A 9,675-nucleotide genomic window follows, 5' to 3' on the forward strand; every position below is an offset into this window, starting at 1 on the left:
ATTGTCTATGCTGTGAAGATACGAGATGTGCAGCACCTGAAACTACGGATACTGGAAGCCTGTGCTAGCATTTCTCCTGCGGTGTATATAGTAGTATATAGCAGTGTATACGGATACTGGAAGCCTGTGCTAGCATTTCTCCTGCGGTGTATATAGTAGTATATAGCAGTGTATACGGATACTGGAAGCCTGTGCTAGCATTTCTCCTGCGGTGTATATAGTAGTATATAGCAGTGTATACGGATACTGGAAGCCTGTGCTAGCATTTCTCCTGTGGTGTATATAGTAGTATATAGCAGTGTATACGGATACTGGAAGCCTGTGCTAGCATTTCTCCTGCGGTGTATATAGTAGTATATAGCAGTATATAGAGAAGAGGGTTGCATTGACAATCCAACACAATGGGCAGCACATTGAACACATTTTATAAGTGGTCAGAAACTTGTAAATAACTCATGAAAGAATAAAGTTACGTTAAAACCAAGCACATCATTGTTTTTCTTGTGAAATTCCCAATAAGTTTGATGTGTCACATGATCCTCTTCCTATTGAAAAAATAAAAGTTGGATTCAAAATGGCCGACTTCAAAATGGCCGCCATGATCACCACCCATCTTGAAAAGTTTCCCCCCCTCACATATACTAATGTGCCACAAACAGGAAGTTAATATCCCCAACCATTACCATTTTATTAAGGTGTATCCATATAAATGGCCCACCCTGTACATCTATGGAGGCAAGGAAGTATGTTTCATGCCATTGAAAATTGATGAGGAGTTTGATTAGGTCCCCTGTATCTTTAAGGTAGGTGGGCATGTATTCTAGTAGCGGTGACAACAACCAGTCTAAGTAGCTAGACAGAGCTTCTACCTTTTTAAAAGTATTTGTGTGCATTGCACCACATTAATTGCATACACTGAGGTATCATGAATAATGGTTAGGTCACGTGATCCTCCCAGTCAGTGGTTGTTGGAGAAGTCCCAAGTCTGGCCTACTCTTCCAGAAGGATGTAAAACATCATAGGGTTCGTTCTCAGTGCCATCGGGCTCCGTTAGGTGGAGCACTACCAGCAGTTCCGTCAAGCACTATTTTTTTTCTCTGCTAAACTCCTGTAAAATTACCAGACCACCAACAGACCCCATGCAAGTGAATGGGGTCCGTCGGGGCCCGGCAGTAGCCGTTTGCATCCAACTTGTTTCAGGGTCCGTTCTGCTCAAGAGAAAAAAGAGGCGATCGGACCCTAAATGTGTCAGATGCAAATGGAAAAGTGAACCTAGCCTAACACTGTTCCTGACCGCGTTGTTAAGATGAATTGCATTAAGTCTTCATCTTCAAGAAGGAGTTCTTTTTGTCAGAGGAGGATAACAAGGCTGAACAAGGGCCTCTCTGCAATATGCTAATCTCTTCAGTGGCCTACGGTCAGAGTTAGTGCTGGATGGCTGCCACATGATCAAATGTTTCTCTGAATGTGTCCCTACGGGTATCATGTTGCAAGTCAGACTTGTGTGAGTTAAAGTATACATATTGCACCACAGTAAGCCAACCTGTGAAGATCCTTGTCTGTAAAGATAAAGCTAATTGGACTGTGAACAACTGGGAACATCTGTTTTATCTGCTTCAGTCATTACACTTTCATGTGTTAGAGAGCACCCAGGAGATCCCTAAATTCAGTAAATCTGGTGTAAATGCTAAATTTAAAGGGACAGTAACCAAATATCCATTCTTCTGGCTAAAAAAAGGTGTGGTATTGGATTTGCACAAGAAGTTTAAGTAAAATGTTAAAGATATTTAATGGAATTCTAGTGTCCAGATTTCTAATATTCCTGCATTGTGCACTAATTTGACAAAGCTACTGGGTTTACAGGGAAAATCAGGGTAGTAACACCACCCTGTCACATGACATAACAGTTAAAGGACTTCTACTCCCAACTGAACTGTGTTGCAATCGCCACTATGTGGCGCATATGTCAATAGTTTGCTTAAAGAGTTACTCCAGTGGAAAATAAATGTTTTAAAATCAACTGGTGCCAAAGCGTTATACAGATTTGTAAAAACCTTAATCCTTCCATTACTTATCAGCTGCTGTTTTTCTCCAGAGGACGTTGAGTTGTTCTTTCCAGTCTGACCACAGTGCTCTCTGCTGACACCTCTGTCCATGTAAGGAACTGTCCAGAGCAGGAGAAAATCCCCGTAGCAAACATATCCTAAGATTTTTAAACAGAAATAATTTAGAGATCTGTTTAACTTTCTGGCACCAGTTGATTTGAAATTTTTTTTTCCCACCGGAGTACCACATTAAATGATAGGGAAACTTTACACATGGGCAAAGCATATAGAGGGTCAGCCTAGAATAGCTCCTGTCTACACTGTGAGGATAAATTGAATCAAGTCTTCATCTCCAAGAAGGACTTCTTCATTTTCATCAGTACACTAATCTCTTCAGTGGCCTACGCTCAGAGTTAGTGCTGGATGTTTTTATTCATGTATTTATTTTACACTTAGTTATGCAAGAATATAAGAATAGACAGCCTAAAACAGTACATCCAGAATAGAAATGTTAAGGAATCAAAATCACAAGAAAAGGTGTCTAAAACAGAAACACATTTGCATCCTGCTAAGAACAGGAATGTGGGATCATCAAGGCGAGGATGTACATATATACACAGGTATGACTTATGACAATCTTTATGACTTTATGACAACATCAGACAGACTGTAGAGCAGGGGTCTCAAACTCATATTATCCGGGGGCCACTGGAGGTAGCAGCTGGGTGAGGCTGGGCCGCATGCGCCCATTACATATAATGACCTCATCATACGCCCCTCATCATCCACCAGCAACACCCTCCAACAGCAGTAGCACCCCCCCATTCCCCCTACCCCGTGTGGTAATAGCATGAGCTGACAGATGATGGGGGTGCTACTTCTGGGGGTTCCCCACATTAGGTAGGCAGCAGGTTCCCCACATTAGGTAGGCAGCAGGTTCCCCACATTAGGTAGGCAGCAGGTTCCCCAAATTAGGTAGGCAGCAGGTTCCCCACATTAGGTAGTAGCAGGTTCCGCAGGTTCCCAACATTAGGTAGTAGCAGGTTCCCAACATTAGGTAGGCAGCAGGTTCCCCACATTAGGTAGTAGCAGGTTCCCCACATTAGGTAGGCAGCCGGTTCCCTACATTAGGTAGGCATCAGGTTCCCCACATTAGGTAGCAGCAGGTTCCCCACATTAGGTAGGCAGCAGGTTCCCCACATTAGGTAGGCAGCAGGTTCCCCACATTAGGTAGGCAGCAGGTTCCCAACATTAGGTAAGCAGCAGGTTCCCCAAATTAGGTAGAAGCAGGTTCCCCACATTAGGTAGGCAGCAGGTTCCCCACATTAGGTAGGCAGCAGGTTCCCCACATTAGGTAGGCAGCAGGTTCCCCACATTAGGTAGCAGCAGGTTCCCCACATTAGGTAGCATCAGGTTTCCCACATTAGGTAGAAGCAGGTTTCCCACATTAGGTACTAGCAGGTTCCGCACATTAGGTAGTAGCAGGTTCCCCACATTAGGTAGTAGCAGGTTCCCCACATTAGGTAGCATTTTCGATTACCCCCCCCCCCCCCACTCACACATGCACACACACATGCACACACACATAGACAGACAGACAGACACACACACACACATGCACACACATAGACAGACACACACACACACACACACATAGATAGACAGACACCCACACATGCACACACACGCAGACAGACAGACAGACACCCACACATGCACACACACATAGACACACACACATGCACACACACATAGACACACACACATGCACACACACATAGACAGACAGACACCCACACATGCATACACACATAGACACAAGCAGACAGACACACATGCACACACACATAGACAGACACACACACACACACACACACATGCAGACAGACACACACACACACACACACATGCAGACAGACACAAACACACATAGACAACCTTACCTGTCCTGCACTGTGCTTCTCTCCAGAGTAGTGAAGAAAACTGTGTCTTGAAGTGTTCTGTGTCCTGAATAGCTGAGGAAAGTGCTGAGTCACTGTGCTGAGTGCTGAGACACTGTGATTGGTTGATTGGGGGGGGGGGCGTGTGCAGTCTCTGCTCTGCTCAGGACACAGAACTGCTTCAAGACACAGTTTTCTTCACTACATACATGGCACGGGCCACAAACTTTCGTTCTGCGGGCGGGAGTTTGAGACCCCTGCTGTAGAGTGTAAAAAGCAAGAAAAAAAATCATGTCTGGTAATGGGAGAAGCTAAACCAGGAACTCATAACAAACCACATAACTAAATAACTAAAGAGCAGTGTTTGAGTTCAGCAATATAAAATAATATCTGCTCACCATCCTGGATATTTCTTTTTATCTCCCCATGGTCCTGTATGGACTGACAGTGTAACATGAAAGGCAAACTGTACTAAAATGTATTTAATTGGAAAAAGTTTTCCAAATTTACATTGTTAAAGCATACCTGTCAAATCCTACAAAAAAATTTATATGTTACTAAGTACCTACTCCTGATCATATACCTATAATTTGTATGTGTCTAGCACCTATATTTCTCTCACAAATACCTTTTATCTGTTGCTCACTCGCTTTGTTGTTCTGTGCTTTGGAGGGGGCGTGTCCTCACTCTGCATGACTCATCTTCCTCTCTAAATGTTTGGGTCTCTTCATTCAATCACTGCAGGCTGCTCTGTAACCCCCTCCTCTCTGTTTTTATGCTGCAGTTTGAAAGGACAGGAGTGAGCCCAGAGGAGTGCTAGTGCCGCCCTTATTTCCTCGACTTTGTCCCTGCCTGAGCTTCAGTTGAGACAAAGATGATGCTTCAGCCAGACAGGATTATGTTCTGGATGGTATGGGGACCCCTAGTGGTCTATTTTATAAGCCACGATTTCTATAGAAAGGAGATAACATTTTCTTAAGAAGTATATTAGAAAGGTTAATGTTTTGCCAAGATCTACAACATACAAAAAGTTTTTGATTCTGACAGTGCCCATTTAAATTGAAATATATATATATATACATATATATATATATATATATATATATATATATATATATAGGAAATTGCTGTTCTATTTCTCTGTGTGTCTTACATGAAACTTGGCTCAAGGGAGCAATCTGTCAAAGTTCAAAGGTTACACTACAATATGCAAAGCGCCCACTGTGGATCCGTCATGAGAGAGCCGCGGAATTATCTGCCTTTGACCTTACAGAACAGAGACGCGTGCGGCGCGGAGTCTTGACATTCGCTCATTTTAAGGTGTCATTAAGGGAGAGACGCTCATCGATAGAGTACAAGATGTTGCGGTTTAGTGTCAGAATACATTAATGTCAAGCTGGAAGCGACATGCAAACAACATTGCATTCTCCTGGTCCCGGCATCACTTTACCGCAGACTAACATCTACTACTGGAAAGATTTGCGCCATATGGCGTCTTAAAAAATACAGAAATACAGTTTTTTTGGGGGGGTAAAGTAAAACAAGTAATTTATATGATTAAAGTATACGTTATATATGCTTTCTGAATAAGCCATGCAGCAATAGTAATTGTTTTTGGAGAAACATCTACTATGTACACAGGGGGGGGGGGGGGGGGGGGGGATTTATCAACGCTCTATTTGCTGGAAACAGCAGCACATTATTTTTGGCCCACGTCATGAGTGACAAATTTATTAATATTGTGTGCCCAAAAAAAATCCTACTTTATCCAACAGATGCATATTTTTATATGTCCACACCTATGAGTTTTGTGTCAGACAGTTTTATTAGGCGTATAGACAAGTGTTTCCCAACCAGTGTGCCTCCAGCTGTTGCAAAACTACAACTCCCAGAATGCCCGGACAGCCGAAGGCTGTCCGGGCATTCTGGAAGTTGTAGTTTTGCAACAGCTGGAGGCACTCTGATTGGGAAACACTACTGTAAAGGAATACAGTAAATGACAGCATCAGACAGCCGAGCGATTTGCTGACAACTCCCATCATGCCCGGACCGCCTTAAAAATCCTTGATGAAACAATCAAGTGACTTGTCACAAAATAAACTGCATCTTTTTGCGGTATTTTCTTTTTCAAGTAAAAAATAAATAAATAAATAAATAAATAAATAAATAAACTTGGTTGAAACCTAGCCTAAGAGCTGTGTTACCTAACCTGTCGTAAAACTACAACTCCCATCAGGCTCTTACATTCAGAGATTGGGGAACGAAGCCTTATAGCAGTGGTTTTCAATCAGTGTGCCTCCAGCTGTTTCAAGACTACAAACAGCCAAAGACTGTCCGGGCATGCTGAGAATTGCGATTTTGCAACAGCTGGAGGCACAATGATTGGGAAACACTGGTGTAGACAATGTATAGAATTTTTTGGCGCACACAAGGTGTCCTGATTGGTCAAGAGGGCAATATACCCATGTAGCCCAAACAGATGAAGAGCTCTGCAATGGCTTTTTTTTTTTTTTTTTAGGTTTAGGGTTTTTGGGGGAGATTTATCAAAATCTGTCCAGAGGAGAAGTTGCTGAGTTGCCCATAGCAACCAATCAGATCGCTTCTTTCATTTTCCACAGGCCGTATGCGCTTTTACAACCGGACCTAAAACTGTGGTCAACCACGGTTTGAGGTCCGGTTGTAAAAGCGCATACGGCGCAAAAATGAGCCGACCGGACCGAACGTTTCACTCCGGCCGGCTCATTGAAATTAATTACATACGGGAGCGCATTGAAAGGCATACGGGAGCGCAAGGTTTTAGCTCCCCCCTGCCGTATGCGCTCCCGTATGGGAGAAAACGTAGTGTGAACCCACCCTTAGGTCGGATTCACATCACGATTTTGCAATACTGTTTTCCATTAGGTTTTTTTCCAAAACCGTATGGGTCTAAAAACGGACTGAACCGGATTGAACAGTATGAGAAAAAGCAAACCGGATGCGTTTTTTTAACCGTATACGGTTTGAAAAAATGTATCAGTTTCCGTACTGTTCCATACGTTTTTGGCTGTGAAAATCTGATTTTGTCAAGTAATTTTGTACATTTTTAAATAAAGATTTCATTGTTTAATTGAAATTTCCATAGAAGTAGTAGTGGTTTCCCTGTTTTCTTGCCTTTCTAGGCTGGAGAGAGATAGGAGAGCAGGTGTTTTCAGGAGCTTGTGTGTTTTAAGTACTTTTTCTGCAATTATCATGATTGTTGCGCCAATTTTGCGCCTGCAGTTTTTACAACTGCGCGAGCACGAGAGGGAGCGTGTGCATAGAAGACTGGTGCGCCGTTAGGGTGGGTTCACACTACGTTTTGTCCCATACGGGAGCGCATACGGCAGGGGGGAGCTAAAAGCTCGCGCTCCCGTATGTCACTGTATGCGCTCCCGTATGTCATTCATTTCAATGAGCCGACCGGAGTGAAACGTTCGGTCCGGTCGGCTCATTTTTGCGCCGTATACGCTTTTACAACCGGACCTAAAACTGTGGTCAACCACAGCAACTTATAAGCACTGGAAGGATTAAGATTTTTTAATAGAAGTAATTTACAAATCTATTTAACTTTCAGACACCAGTTGATTTGAAAACATTTGTTTTCTACTTGTTTCCACCGGAGTTTTAAGCATCGGCTGGTGCGAAACGCGTCAGGCAATTTCATCTGTGTGTGATTTCTGTGTCAAGACTACAATAAAGCAAGTATCTTTTACCTACATGTCCCATCTGTCCCCTTTTCCCCCACCCCAGACCCTTAGTCATTCTCCTTCATACTATCTTACCCCCAGACCCCTTCTCCACCTCTCTCATGTTTTAAGTCCGGTCACAAAATAATATACAGGGAAAAAATGATCCAACCAGAGTCACTAATGGAGATGTCCCACCTCATTCTTACAGGTCCCCTGAAGTCTCTCCCGCTCTGTAGCTGTCCCATTCTAAATAGTATGTGCCCACCATATCACACCCCATGCACACACCTCCATTATTCTCCACCTGCCATAGAAGAGGTGAGTTGGGCTGGGAATAAGTCCGGGAGCTCGGGAGGTCTTCCCAAGCCACATAAAAATGTGACATATTGAGCCCAAATTGGCTGTTGACCATTTAACTTAAACCCGGGGCCCGAGCCTCATCACACAGAACGATTAGACTACCAGCAGGCTGAAAAGACCAGTAAACATGGATACTTATTCTGATCTACTAAAATGTCACAATTTTATAACTTTTGTTTATGGGTCTAATTAAAGTGTACCTGTCATTAACAAAAACTTTTTATATAATGTAGATAATACCATTATTAGAACAGTTGTAATATACATTGGTTGAAAAATGTGTATATTTTTGTCCCTGCAGCTATTGCCTGTGCGTTTCTGTGAAGAGTCCAAATACAGGAAGTGAGGGTGGCTCTGTACACTGAGGACAAGCAGGGCTCTGTACAATGAGGACAAGCAGGGCTCTGTACACTGAGGACAAGCAGGGCTCTGTACACTGAGGACAAGCAGGGCTCTGTACACTGAGGACAAGCAGGGCTCTGTGCACTGAGGACAAGCAGGGCTCTGTGCACTGAAGACAAGCAGGGCTCTGTGCACTGAAGACAAGCAGGGCTCTGTACACTGAGGACAAGCAGGGCTCTGTACACTGAGGACAAGCAGGGCTCTGTGCACTGAAGACAAGCAGGGCTCTGTACACTGAGGACAAGCGGGGCTCTGTACACTGAGGACAAGGGGGCTCTGTACACTGAGGACAAGCAGGGCTCTGTACACTGAGGACAAGCGGGGCTCTGTACACTGAGGACAAGCAGGGCTCTGTACACTGAGGACAAGCAGGGCTCTGAACACTGAGGACAAGCACGGGTTTGGGCCCTGAGGACAAGCGGGGCTCTGTACACTGAGGACAAGCAGGGCTCTGTACACTGAGGACAAGCAGGGCTCTATACACTGAGGACAAGCAGGGCTCTGTACACTGAGGACAAGCAGGGCTCTGTACACTGAGGACAAGCAGGGCTCTATACACTGAGGACAAGCAGGGCTCTGTACACTGAGGACAAGCAGGGCTCTGTACACTGAGGACAAGCAGGGCTCTGTGCACTGAGGACAAGCAGGGCTCTGTGCACTGAAGACAAGCAGGGCTCTGTACACTGAGGACAAGCAGGGCTCTGTGCACTGAAGACAAGCACGGGTTTGGGCCCTGAGGACAAGCAGGGCTCTGTACATTGAGGACAAGGTGGGCTCTGTACACTGAGGACAAGCGGGGCTCTGTACACTGAGGACAAGCGGGGCTCTGTACACTGAGGACAAGCGGGGCTCTGTACACTGAGGACAAGCAGGGCTCTGTGCATTGAGGACAAGCGGGGCTCTGTGCATTGAGGACAAGCAGGGCTCTGTGCATTGAGGACAAGCGGGGCTCTGTGCATTGAGGACAAGCAGGGCTCTGTACACTGAGGACAAGCGGGGCTCTGTACACTGAGGACAAGCGGGGCTCTGTACACTGAGGACAAGGGGGGCTCTGTACACTGAGGACAAGCGGGGCTCTGTACACTGAGGACAAGCGGGGCTCTGTACACTGAGGACAAGCAGGGCTCTGTACACTGAGGACAAGCAGGGCTCTGAACACTGAGGACAAGCACGGGTTTGGGCCCTGAGGACAAGCGGGGCTCTGTACACTGAGGACAAGCA

This window comes from Hyla sarda, chromosome 11 (assembly GCF_029499605.1).
Source record: "Hyla sarda isolate aHylSar1 chromosome 11, aHylSar1.hap1, whole genome shotgun sequence".
Taxonomy (NCBI): Eukaryota; Metazoa; Chordata; class Amphibia; order Anura; family Hylidae; genus Hyla; species Hyla sarda.